This window comes from Lissotriton vulgaris, chromosome 3_1 (genome assembly GCF_964263255.1).
Source record: "Lissotriton vulgaris chromosome 3_1, aLisVul1.2, whole genome shotgun sequence".
Lineage (NCBI taxonomy): Eukaryota > Metazoa > Chordata > Amphibia > Caudata > Salamandridae > Lissotriton > Lissotriton vulgaris.
The window spans coordinates 1,835,221,496-1,835,238,808 of NC_141689.1; the positions used below are offsets into that span (position 1 = coordinate 1,835,221,496).

Consider the following 17,313-nt stretch of genomic DNA (forward strand, 5'->3'; position numbering starts at 1 on the left):
CTGATCGGTTTGAAGGGCTTTGATAGATGGGACCTCATAGGCATTTCCAGGGTGGGCGACCTATGGAAATCGGGCGAGGTGGTTCCCTTTTCCTGACTGCAGCAAGAGTACAAACTAGCCCGGTCTGAATATTTCAGATATCTTCAAATTAGACATGACCTGCTCGCGTTTCTCCCTAGGGGTAGTGCCCTCCCAGAATACTCCCCACTTGAAGACAGGATACTAGATGGCGATCCACTGGAAAAAGCCATATCCTTTATATATAAAAAGATCATTAACAATATGGAAGACCCTCTGACCCGCTTAAGAGCTAAATGAGATCACAATGTCGCAGGTCTAGATGATGAGGAGTGGTAGGTGGCTGTGGCCTCTCCTCATGAGGTGGCCATCTCCTCCCGGCTCAGACTGGTCCAACTAAAACTTCTTCACAGATCCTACTTGTCAGGGCCTTCACTGGTTAACATGGGTTACACCATGGATGGTGGCTGTGTACGACAATGTGGGCAGGAGGGCACATTTATTCACACTCTCTGGGTTGTGTGCAGTGATCCAGAGATACTGGGAACGGGTGGTATACCGAATGAAGGAAGCACTGGGGCAACAGATCCACTGTCATATTAAGTTAGCCTTGTTGAACATCTGGGATCCTATAGATTTGAACTCCAGAGAGCGAATATGGGTCACACTTGGGCTTATGGTCACTAAAAGGAATATTGTGCGACTGTGGAGGGCTCTGAACCCACCGAAGATAGTAGAATGGACCAATGATATGGACTGGTGCATCGTGACTTAAAGATCCATCTATGAAGCCAGCTGTTGCCTGAGTAAATGGATGCACATATGGGGGCAGTGGAACGTTTACAGGGGGGAGATTTGTGCACCACCGAGAGTCAGAGAAGATGTCGCTGGGGGACTTGACACTGTACGATGAATATTGTCACCCATATGTTGGACTGTGTACATCACAAGGAACCACTTAATGTGTAACATATAATTATAACTTGTTTACCATTGCCTTGCCTACATAATATGCCTTTCTTTTTGAGACAAAAAGAGATATAAAAAAAAGGGAAAAAAAGATACTGCAATTTTGGAAAGTGGGAGTCAGGGCTGAAATTGCCTGTGGTAATGGATGTTTGAGTCCATGAGGTTTTCACAGGCTCATTTGTGACATTACAAATACTTTTCATCCAGAGGGCACAGATGGCAGTAGGTTTAACATTATATTGCCACCATGGATATCTAAGCATTATGCACAAGAGTGAAATGCCTGAGGGTGACACTCTTGGTGGAATTTCACCTATGATGTATACTTTTGAAACATCCCCTTCCAATTTTCTTCATGATGTGTTCTGACTCGCATGTGTAGGTACTGTTTGCCCTCTCTTATTGTACATGCCTGTGACAGTCCTGATGGCCCACGTTAGTCCGCAGTGTGAATTCCCCTGGCCTGCACAGTTACTGCCCAATTTGACAGGGGCAATCACTGAAAGGACAGATTGAGACATATCGTTGTCTGCAACCATATTCATTAATGAACTATCTTAGGCCTGTGTATTGCACAAGACAGACCTTCTGAAAGGGTGTGAGATTGTAAGATCATGTCTCTAAATGTGACCTTCATAGCACAGTGAGCCATTCACAGGGCAAATACTTTGAGGGGTTTGCAGTGTTGGACACAGTGAGTCTGCCCCGACACATCATTTACAATGTAATGTATCACTTGCTGCCTGACATACTGCATCGCAGATGTGTGCCTTCTTCACATTAATTTGTGTGCTGGTATTCTGCATGTGGATGAGATGGCCAGGTACTGTGTCCATCCTCACACCTGCATGCATTTAGGTATGATTATCTCATGCTAATGTACTACATGTCATGCTGTATTGTCTCTGCTAAACATATCTGAATAGCCGTATGGAGGGCCATTGCATGCAAGGGGCGGGCTCTGGGTGTCTCCAACCGACGGCACACACACTGTCACAAGAAGTGGGATGACATCTGCCAGCTGAGCAAAAACGTGGCAGAGATTATGCTGGGGCTACTCCCTCTGAGTGGCAGGTTGGCGCGCAGGAGCATGACACCAATAATGGCCCGCATCTTGGCAGTGACACAGCCAGAGTTGGATGGACGTTTGAGGGCCCATCAGCAGCACGTTGTGGGTGAGGATTCTGGGAAGGGTAACTTTGGCTGTGAGTGATTGCATGTATTCCAACCATGAGCCAGTGCGGAGCTCTGTGATGTTTCTAGTGTGATACAATGGCTTGTAAGTGGCCTCTGTGTTGAGTGCAGCTATCATGCATTTTCACTACATGTACTTTTTCAAGTCTGTAATGTTATGGCCCATGACATTGCATGCAGAGTTTGGGCCTCATGACATCGGCTGCATTGGGGGAGTCATGGATACCCCCTGGCAGTGAACGGCAGTGTGCCTCAGCTGAGTGTGCTTTTGTCGATGTGTGCAGTGCCTGATCTCGAAATTGTGAGGAATACACATCAGACACCAATGTGCAACTGTAGTTGTGCACCAAAGCACAACATGGTGGATGGAAGGAGCTCATGGCCATTACAAAATGACATTTAGGAGTCTGTATCTGTGTTGTCCCCTATGGTGACTCCATATGTGAGTGTGACAACATGTTGAGATGTACATCTTTTTCACCTACAGGGACCTAGGTATGCTCACAGGGATCTGCATGTCAGGTTACATGGGGGCACAGGCAAACTATTTGTCTGTGTCAATGTCGTATGGGTCATTCATGTAAACTATGCATGTTCCCATGCATCTTCTGAGGATTGCATAAAGGTTGCACAAGCAGACTGCACAGGATGGTGTGAAACAAGGGGGTATCATCATCTTGTTTTGGGCTTTGCTTGCATATGATGTTTGTGTGTACGGCACTAAACTGAACCTACATCTCTGTCTCTTGCAGCATCTACTGAGGACACCGAAGGACATGGGACGGACACCAGTGGTGAAGCTTCAGGCACGACTGCTCCACATGAGCTCTCTGACACTGATGTGACCAGCGCCTTCGAGGGGGACATGAGTGCCCTTGAGGAAACACGCCCAGAAACACCAAACTCAATGTCATCTGATGCCAGCAATGACTCCTAGATGTTGGAGGGCATAGGGAGTAGAAAATCTGCCTCTTCTTCCACCACATATTGTCCAGTGCCCACCCTCCCAGCTACATCCACTAGTGCTGCCCGTGCTTGCACCAGTAAGAAGGGAAGAGTGTCCTTCCCCCCAGGCACTGCTGCCCCTGTCTCCCCTGCTGCCCTCAGTGTTGACCTTTTGTGCTGGCTGTGTGTGGGTCAGACAACTCTCCTGAATACCTTCCAGGACCATATCAAGAAGTTGGCACATGAGGTTGCCTTCAGGGAGGGCATTTATTCTGACGTGGGTGGGCTACACAGGACTGTCCAGTCTTTGTCCTCCACACTGATGGCAGCCATTCAGCTGTCACAGGCTCAGAGTCCAGCTACAGTCCCTTCGGCAACACCCCTGCCAGTGGCTACAACTGATGAGAGTGACCACACACCACAGCCCACAGGCTCCAGATACACCACACGCAGCACACAACAGCAGCACCCCAAGTGGGCCAGAGCACATACACCATCCCCCAAATAAACAAAAGTCACACAGGAGCGCAAAGGCAAAAGTCCTTCAGGTGACACTCAGGAGCATCGAGCCAATAAGTATGCTCACATGCCTCAAAATAAGCCCCATCCAAGGCCACTCCCAGCCCTAACGTGTCTTTCAAAGACAGGCAAACAGTTGCCACGCCTGCTGCGAAGCAAGTGCCTGCTAAGAGTCCACATAAAAGGCCCTCTAAGGCAGATTCACCCACAACCTCAACTCCCACCCATACCCCTGTGAAGCTGGGACAGGAGGTCACTGTGGGGGATTCACCTGGTCAATAGGGGACGGAGGGGAAAAGGCAAGGCCAGGCCAAGCGTACCGTCAGATCCAGCAGATCCCCAGAGGGTGGGCCACCACCTGCACCTGATGCACCTTTGGTGGAGAGTGAGGCTGTTGTGCCCGCCCCACATCCCACTCCTCCCAAGACAAATATTTCCTATCGTATCCCCAAGACATGGAATGGCAGCCCTCCACATTCTCCCTCACACACTGTGTCTCAAGGCAGCATGTCTCCGCCTCCACGCGCCACTACACCACTTGGTCCAAGCAGCCCTGCGGCTCCCAAAGCCACAGATGCCTCTACCTCAGCTGGTTCTCTCTCTCCCAGGTCCAGTCCTCCAACTGGGCCCGAGAATCAGCCACCCCCCACTTCGACTGACAGCCAAGTCTGAGGCAAAGTCCCCCTCCCACACCTATCTCTCCCACAGCGCTGCCTGGACTGCCCATTGTTTCCCCCCAAACTGTGTTGCTGACCATGGGGGAAACATCCGTTACAACGCGGATGTTTCAACGCGGTGCTGTTACGACGCGTCCGTAACAACGCAAGTCGTTACCACGACTTGCCCTGGAGGGCGCTAGAAGATTAAAAATAGTAAATTTACTATTCCAACACCTTCCCTAGTGTCCACGGGGACTGGTGTTAGAATAGTAAATTATACTATTCGATATCCGCGCCCCCAACGCAAGTCGTGGTAATGACTTGCGTTGTAAGGGACGCGTTGTAACAGCACGCGTTGTGACGGTACGCGTTGTACCGTCACCAATCCGACCATGGCAGTGTACGGTGTCACCCATTCCCAGTGCAGGTTCTGATGCACACATGTACCTTCTTTGCACTATGGACTGACCACTGGCCTTGCTGGTTGTGATTTGGATGCCCATTCCCTGTGCAGGTTCTGATGCACACATGTACCTCCTTTTGACTATGGACTGGCCACTGGCCTTGCTGTTTGTAATTTGGATGCCCATTCTCTGTGCAGGTTCTGATGCACACATGTCTCTCCTTTGAACAATGGACTGGCCACTGGCCTTGCTATTTGTGATTTGGATACCCATTCCCTGTGCTGGTTCTAATGCACAAACGTCCCTCCTTTGAACTATGGACTGGACACTGGCCTTGCTGTTTGTAATTTGGATGCCCATTCCCTGAGCAGGTTATAATGCACACATGTACCTCCTTTGTACTATGGACTGGCCACTGGCCTTGCTGTTTGTAATCTGGATGTCCATTCCCTGTGCAGGTTCTAATGCACACATGTACCTCCTCTGACCTATAGACTGGCTACTGGCCTTGCTTTTGTCTACTTTTGATGCCTATCTTGGTGATATGTAATAAAGACGGTTACTTCTGTTGTCTGCTTTGTCTGTGTCCTTGCTAAAAAAAAGGTTTTATGTATGGGTATTGTTTCATGTGACACATGCTCTATATGCCACTTTAACATTGCCAATTGCTTCTTTAACTGCTTCAGGTTTTGCCAGTGGTGGGATGAGGAACTTTAGTTCTTCTTCATTCTGAGGCTTGAGGGTGCAATGATGTTTTTTTGCGATGATCTACCATTATCATACTCATCATATGGTCATGTTTGCTCAATTGTACAGATGTCATGTAATGATGCAATTCCAGAAAAGAGGTGAATTCTATCCACAGGATTATGTTTTTGGGAGGCCAGGGTCCATCATATCTGTGTGATCATTCTTAATGTGTGAACAGTTGTGATGATGTATGGTCATCTTGTGTTGTCCTGTCTTCCTAATCACATAGGGACATTTGAATGTGCGCAATTGTGTGACCATGATGTGTGAAGGGGTGAGTTTGTCAGTAGTGTTGATGGGTGTGTGGGTGTGTCCCTGGAATGCCAACTGCACACATGTATGACCCAGATGCTGAGTGCCTGTTTGTTTGCATTGTCAGCCATGTGCTTCATATTGTGGGCACATGTAGGAGTTCTAGGTCGTGCACTGTGCAGCGTGTTGGTATGTCCTTGCACTCCTTAGGGTCACCTACTTGTTGTTGGTGCCAGTTGTGAGTATGCAGAGTATGTAACTGCCAAGTCAGTGTTGTGTTTTGTTGATCAACCATGTGTCTTGTTACTGTTTGTGCTCACTGTGCAGACCTGCTCAGCCACACTGACATTGTAGGTGAGTTTCTTCATGCATTGCTGTCACTTGAGCCATTTTTGGCTCCAGGATGTTACGTGGGATGTGGAGTCATACCATCCACTATGTGTGATTCTGATGCCTATCCATTGTGAGTGACTCCTCTATTTGTTTGTGTACAGTACACTCCTGACCTGTCCACTACTGAGATACACTCCACTTCACTCTCATGTCACCTACCCCTTGGGTTGCCAGTGTGTGAGCATCCCCACCACTTCATTTGTTACACTATGCTTTGTGGTGCTGATCTGTGCACAGGACCAAGGTGACACCGGGACAGTCTCCCAATTAGTTATGTGCGATTTGCTTGTACAAGTTTGCAGTCATGGTTGTTCATGTGCAGTGCAAATGTTTGTGCTGCACATCCTCTGGGCATGTTGTTTACACCTGGTTGTCTCTGAGTTGTGCATCCGTGGCTGTTGGGTAAGCTGTACGTGTGTTTGCTGAGGTACTGCTACCCTTCCTGAGTGTAATGTTATCTGTGTGCTGTGCTGATTTGTGTTGTGGGAGTACATGTTGTGGCACTGATATGTGTGTGCTACTGATTTGGTTGGAAAGCACACACTGCTTGTTGTCCATGCAGTGCGGTCAGTGTACGTTGCCTTGTACTTGCCAGGTGTGCATCCCCCTGATGTCCAGCTGACTTTGCTATGTGATGGATTGGCATGTACATCTGTTGTGTTTATGTTGTGGATGTATGCAGTGTTTGGCATGTGTTGGCTCTTTCTGCTGACAGATGCTGTGTGTGTGTGTGATGTTCTCTTTGCATAACATGGTGCGTGTGTAGTTTGTGCATTGTGATACATTCTCAGGTGTGTTGCAAGTGTAGTGTGTCTGTCACATGCAGCAAGGTTGATTCTTGTTACTGGGCTTGTTTTGGGGGTAGAATGGTGGTTCGTCCTCCTATTTTTGTGTTGTCACTTGTCAGGATTGTGCATTTGCATGCTTGTGGTACACTATGACACCATGTTGAATTGATGGTTGTTGTGGTGTCTCTGTCTGTGTTAGTGGATTGACCCATTGGTCCCAGTTTGTGTTCATGATTGTTTTAAGATGATGCAATTCTTGTTGGTGTTGGGGTATGGTGTCTGTCCATTGGCACCGAGTGACAATGGTGTGTACTCCTGTCTAGGGTCACATTGCCTTTCCACTGTTTGGCTGCATATGTCTGGGCTTGTTGGACTTCTGTGTAAGTTGTTTGAGAGATTTGGGTTTGGATATTGTTTTTGCGTCAACATTGGATCAGGTATCCATGAGTTTGAGTCTTACATTTGTAGATGCACCCCAGGGTGTGTGATTGGTTGTCAGTGAACTCAAAATACATCATTTGCACCATTCTGTGTGTTTAACACTGGTGTTGAGTGCTGCAGGTGTGAGTTGGATAGAGGAGGGGTATGTGTAAAGGTCCAACTTGGGTTTGACAGTCAGGGAGTGTGATAATGATCCATGTGTGTTGTGCTGCTGACATACGCATGTCAAGTAGGTTGACATAGATGTATGGCTAATCACTGTTTGCCTATGCATGGCATGCTTTGTGTCTTGCTCCATGGCTTTCCAGCACTGTCCACTTCACTTTTGGCTAGCCCATTTCTTGTCCTCTATTGCTGCCGACATCTGATATGTGTATGTGATTATGTGTCAGTGTGAGGTGTGTCTGAGTGACTTGACAGGCAGTGTGGACAGTTCAGTGGAATTTCATATGCAGTAGGAGTCTTCATTTTGTGATTCGATTCAGTTTGCTTGACATGAGTGGGAGCTAGGTGTGAGGAGGAGGGATGCCCTGCCCCTGAGCTTCTGTGCAGAGTGTTCCTCTTCAACCCCACCTTCTAAGACAGGCTCCCTGGTTGTTTGGTGTGTGAGGTACAGGGTCTGGCTACACCTGGAAGATGAAGTGTGCCGGGGGGCACAGGAGGAGCACACTGCATGTCCCCAAAATGGATGTGGGGGCATGGTGTGTGAAGGGTAGAGGTGGGGCCCTGTAAATCTTTGTGTATAGCCCATGCCTGGCGCCGGCCCTGCCTACTACATTGTGCACATGTTTTCCCGCGTCTGCACCGCTGCGGTGACGTGACCGGGACATTGCAGTGCTTTGGCAGTTGATGGGTGACCCGGAGGCAGAGGGGTGATTTTCTTTAAGGTAGGACATGTTTGGGTACACTGGGGATGTGTTCAGGAATCGTTTATCAGCCCAGGAGTTGTGTGTTGTGTTTGTGTGCGGAGTTGTGGGATTGCGTACCTGCTGCATTGTCCACAACACACTATTATTTGCTGGTAGTGGATCAGGTACAGCACCGGAAATGCTTGTAGAGCTGGATCCATTGCGGTCGGGACCGGGTGGAGGGAACCGGGAGTCTGGTTTGGCGCTCAGCTGTTGTGTTTCAGCCGTCTCTGGTTAGGTGGTTTCTCCGCTGCGGTGTGACGGGCTGTGTGGGGCATCCTGATTTGTAGAGCAGACGGGACGTCATTCCCCACAGCGGTGGGTCACTATTGGCTCCCACCGCCGCCGCGGTGGCGGGTGCGTTTTTTTGGCAGTTCACGTCCCACCGCGGTGGACGGGAAATAGGCTATGTTTGCCCATTGTAATATGGCGGCCGCGAGGACCGCTGCTGGCATGCGGAAAAATAAATTTTCCGCCACCACCACGGTTGTGCCTCCGCCCACCATCCTGATGAGCCCCATAGTCTACACACTGAACAGCACTGTAATGTCTTCTGGAGCTGGTTCCTGCTAAACAAGACTTTAAAGAAAAATAATACAATTATTAAATGAGAATTTGGAACCAGCAGATAGTCACAGTTATTCCTCTGGCTCATCAAGTATAATTTAAGTTAATAAAAGAGCTCTGTAGAAGCGAGTGTTTTTTCAATGGGATGAATGGGACAGATCTTTGATTCAGTGAAAAAGCTCGCGAGGACCGCTGCTGGCGTGCGGAAAAAGAAATTTTCCGCCACCACCACGGTTGTGCCTCCGCCCACCATCCTGATGAGCCCCATAGTCTACACACTGAACAGCACTGTAATGTCTTTTGGGGCTGGTTCCTGCTAAACAAGACTTTAAAGAAAAATAATACAATTATTAAATGAGAAATTGGAACCAGCAGATAGTCACAGTTATTCCTCTGGCTCATCGAGTATAATTTAAGTTAATAAAAGAGCTCTGTAGAAGGGAGTGTTTTTTGAATGGGATGAATGGGACAGATCTTTGATTCAGTGAAAAAGCTATTTGGTCAGCATGCACTTTATGAGAGTTAGATAGATGCAGAAGTAGAAAGGCTTGCTGCCCAGTTTGCTGGTACTCTACTAGTACTTCTCAAGAGATGGGAGGCTTCACCTCGAGGATGTCTATAGGGACGGAAGTCAACCAGCCAGTTTTTGAGGTAGAGGCTTTTGCCTGCTGTTTTGCATTCAGATTTACTTGTGGAGTTTCCATTTCCTGTTTTCACTAATAAACAGCGACTGCTGCGCATATTTATAGGTGAATGGTCTGACAGGACGATTTGGAGATTTGATTCATTTTTATAAGCCATGAGGGATTACAACTTTGAGTGAAGCACGGTCTTTGTAGGTGCAACAAAGCAGCTGAGCACAATTTATATTATTCAGATTTTTTTAGCACCCATATCAGACATCACTGGGTAGCCTGTTGACAGACCATGCTAGAGGAATTGGCAAAGATGCATGGAAGGTGGCAGGATGACATTAGAAAAGCCAGGTTAAGTCGCTGTTCAAACTCAAAGATCAAACTGGTTAATTGAAGTGTGAGAGGAAGTTGGTTGCAGTGCATAGTACATATATAGGAGAATGATCAGCATCATCAATGAGCCCAGTGGATATGCGTATGGCCCAGATAACGAGCTGAACATCAAAGGAACCTGGTTTTGTTTAGAAACAATAATCTTTTGCTCAAGTAGCTACAACCAGTTTAGTTAAGGGGCATGAAGGTGTCATAGAGCAAGGTGTTGAGAGCTTGTTTATGTACAAGAAGCCAGTTGAGGTTCTGGAACTGACTTACGACCGTACGATATTAGTGTTGACAAGTGGAGGGAAGGTACAGAAGGAAATAAGATTCTAGTTTATTTTTGTGATGAGGTTTGTTATTGGATAATGATAATCGAACCAGACAATGACCAAGTACAGACAGAGGCGCTATCTTATTGATATGAGGGATGGAAACAAAATGTGAGTTTCAAAAGAGCCGGTACAGGAATAGAGCATACCTTGGTAAAATACTACATAAATATATATGGAAATTTATTCTGCTTGACTTTCAGGAATTAACATGGAATTCCAGAAGAAAGTTCTTCTGGGAATGTACATTAAAAATGTCTTCGCCTAGCCACTCTCCATTGTGGAGGATGTCGTTTCCCCTTCCCAACCTGAAAACAGGACCGTCTCTAAGACAGTGTTGGGGATGCCACCGGACCAGGTGCTGAATTCAGGAGGGACAGAGTTTGCAAGTTTTTTTTGTTTTAAAAGCATCTGCTTCCGTGTTCCTTGCCTCTATCAATTAACATAAAACAATAAAAATGTCAAGATACCTCTGGTGATTAATGTTCTTCAAGGAGAGAGGTTGGAATTTTGTCTAATGGAGGTTTTGACTGATCATGAAATAGCACAGAGGATTAATATGCCTGCTGCAAAGAAAGTGTTCCATGAATATGTCAGTGGGCTACTTCTTTTCTAAAAGACTAAGGCATAGATGCATCAAGCGAAATTGCGATTGCAATCGCGGTGAAACAGCGATTGCGATTGCAATTTCCGCTTCCGCAATGCATCAAGTACAAAAGCAGCAAATAGCCAATTCGCAAAACAAAGAATCGCAAAACCATTTGGTAACCCCTATTATGATTCCTTAACAGTGATTACCCACATTTTCTGAGAAATCAATAGCGAATTCGCAAATACATTGCGAATTCGCTAATAAATTGCTATTCCCATTCATCATAAATCACAAATTGCAAAAAAATACCCTAATTCGCAATTTAAGAAGAAGCAAAACCAGGTGGTAACCATGAAGTCCAATTGGTGAAAAGAAAAAAAAAAGGCAAACACGAAACAGGTGTTGGATAAATCAATCACTTAAGGAGACTCAGTAGGAGCATGAGGAAAGTCAGAATGCCAGGTCTCTACATCGTGGCAAGGCGGCTGAGGCTCCAGGCTGCAGCCCAGAACCGACGCAGGATCCAGGAGCGCATCTTCCAGCTGCAGATTACATTCCTGGGCCACACTGAAGAGGAGATCAACTCTAAATACAGGCTCAATGGGGCTATGATAAAGAAGCTCACCAGAGAACTTGACCCCTTGATGCAGCACCCAACACAGAGGACCAATGTTGTGCCCACCCATGTCCCGGTCCTGTGCTGCCTGCACCTCCTGGCCTCCGGCAGCTTACAGGAAATAGTCGCAGTTGCAGGGGGTATATCACAGAGCACAATGTCACCCTGCCTACAGACTTTACTGGACGCCATGCTGAGCCGGATACACCACTATATCACCTTCCCAACAACCCAACAGGACTTAATGCAAACAAAACTGGACTTTTATAACACTGCCCATTTCCCCCATGTGATTGTCTGCATCGACTGCACCCACATTCACATCTGTCCACCCGCAGAGACCGAAGACATGTAATGGAACCGCAAGTCATACCACTCCCTTAACATCCAGATGACTATCATCACAGACATTGTGGCTCAATACTCGGGGAGCAGGCATGATTCGTTCATCATCCGGCACAGTGGCATACACACCCGCTTGGCCAGGGGTGAATTTGGTGAAGGACATCTCCTAGATAAGTCCACATGCCCACATACAGTATGTTACGACCATGTTGCTGCGCATAACAGGCACTGACCCTCTGCTCCTACCTTCAGGTGACAGCGCCTACGGCCTCCGTAAATACCTCCCCCCCATTTACCTCAACCCTGCTACACCACAGGAATGGAGGTACAATGCTGAGCATATACACACCAGAAATGTGATAGAGCGGACATTTGGCATGTTAAAGAGTCGATTCCGCATCCTCCACAAGACTGGCGGGCCCTCATATACCGGCCTGAGGTCTGCTGCCGCATCGAAGCCATGTGTGCCATACTCCACAATATTGCCACCAAGCGGAGGATACCTGTGGAGGTGTCTGGTAGTGAGTCGGAGGGGGACAACCTGCCACCTTCACATGTGCATCATGCACACGGGGAGAATCCTGCTGAAGGACACAGGCGCCGCGCCGACATCACACTGAGCTATTTCTTGTGCACCCATACCCCTCACACAACACTGCACTCATGCATGCGACATGAATGAATGACATGAGGAAGATTTGTGTTCAAAATAAATCTTTTGTTTAGTTAACAAGCTCTCGATGTGCTTTAAATCTGCAAACATTTGTGCTACTGTATTGAGTCATACAGGCTCTTGTATCCTGAGCAGGCGTGCAAGGTTACCTCACCATGGCACTGCCGGAAATGTACAGTCACTGGCGCCATCTGCCGGTGCAACCTATTGCCTCTAAACCTCCACGTTGGGAGTGTCCTGCCGTAATGCAGCGTTGGGCTGGGAACTGCGGCGTCTTTCAGATGCACCGGCACAGACAGGCTGCTGAGGCTAGATGTACCCTCACTGGCATCATCCCCCCCTTGCATGGCCATGGCAAAACACTTGTTGGTTCTCCACAGCGGTGGGGACCTGCTCCAGGGCCCTTGCAACATCTTGGCAGCATTGTACCATCTGTATCTGCATGGCCAGTGACCTGCACGACAGCTGGGAAGTGGCGTTCCCAATCAGGTGGTTTGAGCGGGTGTAGGCAGATAGCCGTGTCAGCAGCTGGCAGTGGCGTCTGCGTGTCATGTCCTGCTGCGCCACCATCTGTTGGTTGCTCTCCTTGACAGCTGCAGTTAGCTCCTGCACACTCTCAGTGAGTTGATTAATGTTGCGTGAAATTTTGTAGAGCTGCAGCTGCATTGCTGCCATGTGCTGTGCCTGCTTGCGGTGCACAGCAAGCATCCGAGTCTCAATACCAAGGCCTAGGTCATGTGCCCATTGCTCCATGTCTGCTAGGGTGGCCAGAGCGCTGCTGCCTCAAACTGCTGCTTGCCTGGGACCGCACAGTGGCTGTGCGTCGTGTCTGCCTCCTGGGTGGTGGTGGGATCTGCTCCACTGCCATGCGTGACGACTGGTGAGGTTGTCTTCCTCCTATGGCTGCAGGGGTGGCCCTGTGTGTTTGGGAAGGTGCTGGTCCAGGTGCTGGTGTAGGTGCTGGTGCATGTGCTGGTCCAGGTGCTGGTGCTGGTGCATGTGTTGGTCCAGGTGCTGGTGCTGGCTTGCTCTCTCCCTCCGTCTCATCAGGAGTCTCCACAATGTGGAGTGTCTCGCTTTCAGACGTCTCAGCATCTGCAGCACCTGTGATGTGAATGAGGGGTATGTTTCACTTGACTATTCTGACTATGTGTGGCTATCAGTACACATTGTCTTACTACAGGTCCCACAATGCAATGGGCCGTTTGGGAGGGGCAGGGACTGCATTACTGGGGTTACAAATATGGCTTGCTCTGGGGGCATGGGCATTGTAAGGGGACGGGGTCGCAGTTGAATGGCTCTTACCTTGTGATTGGTGTGTGGCACGGGAGGTGTCCAGTTGAGTGACCCCCACGCAGGCTGCAGTGTTGATGGTGTCCTCCACTAAGTCCTCCATTGGTGTGTTCGCAGGGACTGTGGAGTCTCTTCCTCCCGTGGCCAGTCTCTCCCCCAGTCTCTCCGCAATGCACTCCTTGGCACGGCCTCTGAGATCGCACCACCTCTTTTTGAGGTAATCGATTGACCGGTGCGTGACTCCAACGGCGTTGACCTTGGCCTTGATGCGCAGCCAGATGCGCCTTTTGGTAGCCTCGGGCACCTTCCGGACAGCTCCCCAAACAGCTGGTCATGGTCCCTGCTGACTCCCTCTATCAAGTACTCCAGTTCTTTTTCAGAGAACTTGATTTTGTGCTTCCTGGCTGTTTCACTGGGTCCTGCAGCTTCCTGGGACATTCTGAAATCAATGTGTATCCTGTATTGGGACTGCAGGGTGTGTCTCTTGGAGCTCAGTGCTCTGCCTCCTCCTCTACCCAGCTCTGTGATCCAAATGAAGCATGGAGCAGGCTACTTCCTGATAGTGATGTCATCATTGTGCTCAAAATGCAACTTCACGTTTTTGCGATCTTGCAATCTGCGAGATCGCTATTTGCAATTTTGGTATTTGCGAAATCACAATTTGGGGTTGGGAAACCGCCGAATCTGCGATTTTTGCAAATTCGCATATGGCGATTGCGGCCGGTTGCGAATCGCAGTTATTTAGCGATTTTGGTGATGCATCCCATTCTGCGAATTCTGGATAGTGAATCTGTATTTTTCACTATTTAGGATTTGCAGAGTGGGTGCTTCATGCATCTGGGGGATACTTTTGTTACTTGCAGTTTATAAGTTGAAAGCCTAAAATAGAACAGTTAATTAATAACTGTCATCAAAGAACTGCATGCAAACTGCAAAGTATAAAGTATATATTAGAGCATAGATTATGGTTGGAAAAAGGGTTCATTTGGGTAGAAATCAATAATATTATTAAAGAGCACCCCCAACTATGGTGTTCTGTTTTCAATTCTGAGTTTGTGCTTCTCCAGACCAAGCACTCATAACCTATTCTGCCTATCAGTATGGATGACATGTCACTCCTACTCCTCTGGCTTATGTAACATTTCCCACACACTGATTAACACACGTATGTTTGATTGTATCTGTGTAATGTGTGTGTGATGCAAAGTGCTTTGACACCCTACACTGGAATGAGTGGCGCTATATACCTAATTAAATGCTCGCTAACTCGTACTCAATGTGTTAAATTAAAATTGTGACCACAACCTATATTAACAAAGGCAAACCCTAAATTAGCCTGAGCTCACCCTCTGGTAGCTTGGCACAGAACACTCGGGTTTAACTTAGAGGCGATGTGTAAAGCATTTGTCTAACACTTCAAACAGTAAACCTGTGAAATCCCCACACATAAAGATCCACACCAGGTTGGAAAAATAGATCTGAATTCAATAACTAAAACAAAGCCAAAGATAAAAATCCAATGGCGAGAACTTGAGATATGAATTTTTAAAGAATAAACTGTACAATAGCGCTTAAAAGCAAAAAGTGCTTATCTGGGATATCTCTTCACACTGGATCGGGACAAAGCAAAGAGTTCAGGCTGGCCGTAATGGAGCGTGGGCTGGATACAGGGACCTTGTGAAGCCCGCTGAACAAAAGTACCTTAATCTTGACTGTGTCGATCAAGATGCAGAGAGCTGCCAAGTGGTACATTAGGTATTCCTCACACAGTACAGGCAATGAGTCAATTTTTTCAACACAGCAGCAGCGATGTGCAGGTCCAGAAGGTGAAGCGCTGGTTCCGAGATGCAACAGTTTTTCATGCGATGCTCAAGCAATAGACGGGATGTATTCATCTTCTTCATGTAGTGGCTGTGATACGATGATTCAGAGGCAGCGGTTCCAGAGACATTCAACCTTTCTGAGGGCGATTCGCCAGACCTGTACCAGCAACAGCGGTGATGCCACGATTCTGTTCTCGCATCAGGGGATGCATCCATTTGGCTGAAGCAAACACCTTGGGCCCACTTCCAAGGGTCAAGGACTGGGGTGGCACCACTTAGCACGGCAGACTCACATATTGCAGAGTCCAGGTGTAGGAGCAGGGTGGTTGGAAGTCTTTTATGTCCCTGAGACTTCAGATCAGAAGGCTGGTCAGTTACCCCATGGAGTTACTCTGTGTTCAAGTGATGCAGGCCTAGTGCTTCTCACCCAGACAGAGAGAGCAGCAGGAAACAGGCCAGCACCGCAAAGCAGGAGTCCAGCCAGCAGCAGTCCAGCAGAGTGTCAGTTTCTTAGCAGCACAGAATTCCTTCTTCCTGGCAGAGTGCCTTTGAAGTGGGGAGGCTTCAAAGACAGGTCTTTGAAGTGCACAGAGGTCCTTCCTCCATGCCCCGGTTCCAGACTCACTACTTTGGGGGGTATGCAGTCCTTTGTGTGGGGACTAGACACAGCCTATTGAAATGTAAGTGAGGCTGGGTCCAGCTCCTCCCTCCCATCATCCTACGATGGCCCATTAAGTCACAGTCCTTTCCACAGAGGCAAGAAGGCAGCAGGCATCAGGCAACACAGTACGGCAACAGTCCTTCAGAGCTTGTATCCTGCTGGAATGCGCTGATTCCACTGAAGCAAAACACCGGGGCCAGTAAGGACCCGGTGAATATAGCATCAGTTGGTATTAGACAGTAGTGCTCAAACTAATCTAGTGCATATTCAATGGAGTTCTACTCCTTGAATATTTAAATAATTACACTTACTTATTTCACGGGAATGCACCACATGTAAATGACATAAATGTTTCAGAGAAAGATAAAATGTAGTGCTAATCTCTATAGGGCACATTGTGAAATCTGTGTTAGTGGTGCAAGACTTTTGGCTGCCTAGTGCCCCACACACTCCTGTGAGGTGACACCATTTTCTAGCAACGTTTTACGATTAATACAAGGAAAAATAAGTGCACCAAATGCCCTTTGTGTAAGAAAGAACAAGAGCCTAAAATATATTACTAGGCAGTATTTGATTTTCAACATATTTAAGAATGTACTCATGACAAGAAAAAACAATATTCACTTTGCAGAATGTTGAACAGAATTATCCAGCGAGCAAAAATGACTTCTTGTTTTCTATTTTTTTTCCCATTAGTAATATTTATTTAATGTGAAAGCCAACAGATGAGCGCTATACAATAGCAATGAATACAATCTGTAGCAGATTGCTGAAGAGGAGAAAAGAAGAGTTTATCTTTATCATGGACCTGCCAGCATCCAAAAACTCACTGTGTGAGAGGAGGGACTCGGGAGGGGCAGGGCCAGATGAAGGGTTTGGACTTGAGCCCCTTACCGCCCTAATCCTAAAAGGTCACTGCCCACGCTCCACTCTAACTCCCTAAAAAACAAATGGAGGCTTCAAAGGCACTGATGTCCCGGGCAAATTGCAAAACCCTGATGGAAATCATCTGCGCACAGCATTCACACAATGAGTTGGAAACGCTCTCTGCAAGGGTGTTCAACTCAGCTTTTCTGCCACTGTATGATGTCGGTGCCTCACTGGGTGTTTTGTGAAAAGAGCCAATATTGTGTTACACATGGTGCCGCTATGTGAGTTGAC

The 17,313-nt window shown here is 47.7% G+C and overlaps 1 protein-coding gene across 1 annotated transcript in view; it reads right to left on the reverse strand.

Annotated features, from left to right (window-relative positions):
* IQCM (IQ motif containing M) overlaps positions 1–17,313 on the reverse strand; it is a 1,006,762-nt gene that overhangs the window by 871,757 nt on the left and 117,692 nt on the right. The window lies entirely within an intron of this gene.